We start from the raw sequence: 1,272 nt of genomic DNA, 5'->3' as shown, positions 1-1,272 counted from the left end.
ATCTGTAATGAGATCTGATGCCCTCTTCTGGTGTGTCTGAAGACAGCAACAGTGTACTTATATATAATGAATAAATAAATAAATCTTTTAAAAAAAGAGGGGGGGGTGGGGAATGTTAGAAAACCAAGAACCATCCACATTCCAGAACCAGGCCTTCCTTACGCAGCCTGCCTTCAGTAACTCAATAGACAGCAGCCATGTCACCTCACCAGCCACCAAATGCAACCCATTTCCAGTCATCATGGGTGGCGTGTTCTCCCTGCACCTATGTACTGTACCCCTTTATAAAGCCTGTGTCTTCACAACTTGTTCTCTTTCTCCTCCATCCTTGCTCAAAGGCGGTCTTTGTAGATTCCCCCATGCCCCCAATAAATCCCTTGAGTGAGCTCTGTTGCATGTGTGACTTTATGGCATTCCTGGGGCCCAGTCTGCCAAGGTACTCACTCTTCTGCTGAGAAACCCCAACTACTGACACTTGGGAGACCTCAGGAGTGTAGCATGTGGCCATTGATGTAGCAGATGCTTTTCTTCTGTAAGGAGAGAAAGCAAGAGCACATATTGTTAGAAATAAGTTCAGGGTCACAAAGAAAGAAACCACCATTCCAACCGAAGTATCTGGACAAGGTACACTTGACTCTTGATCAGAGGGTGTCCTCCGAAGAGCAAACATCCCAACACAGGAAGTGCATTTGGTTTTTATTTTAACTCAGCAGTGTCTTTTCCCCTTTGGCTCGGGTCCGACCTCACAATCTTATGCAGTTGGCTAGTCTGAAAAGAACTGGTGCACAGGAAATGGAGGAAGCGGGAAGGGGGTCACTGCTCCAGGGAGAAAAGGGTCACTGTTCCAGGCCATCGATTCCTAGACTAGAGCATGGTGCCTTTGTGTAAACAAAGGCTTTACTGGGTAGGGAGGACTAAGACGTTTTCATAAGTCTTGAGATTTGTATTCCTAAACATAAGTTTTATAGTATTTGATAGGGAAAGTCATAGTTGATATTTCTTACACATTTTTGCATCACTACTCCAAATTTATGACCTAAATAAGAATATTCTATCAAAGCAAAGGGACCACAATAAGACATATGCAGGAAAACAACAACAACAACAAACAAATAAAAAGAGTCTTGTGTACACCTTGAAATATGACAATCCCACCCTACCAAACGACAACAGAGTTTATATGTTGACTTCTGTCGATCAGGTCATACATTAGTACTAAGGCTAAGAGAATAAATACTTCTCTTAAGAATGGAGCAAATTCACGGTTGCTTT

This window comes from Mastomys coucha, unplaced genomic scaffold (genome assembly GCF_008632895.1).
Source record: "Mastomys coucha isolate ucsf_1 unplaced genomic scaffold, UCSF_Mcou_1 pScaffold1, whole genome shotgun sequence".
In the NCBI taxonomy this organism is placed as follows: Eukaryota; Metazoa; Chordata; class Mammalia; order Rodentia; family Muridae; genus Mastomys; species Mastomys coucha.
Note: the sequence above shows the minus strand (reverse complement) of the source record.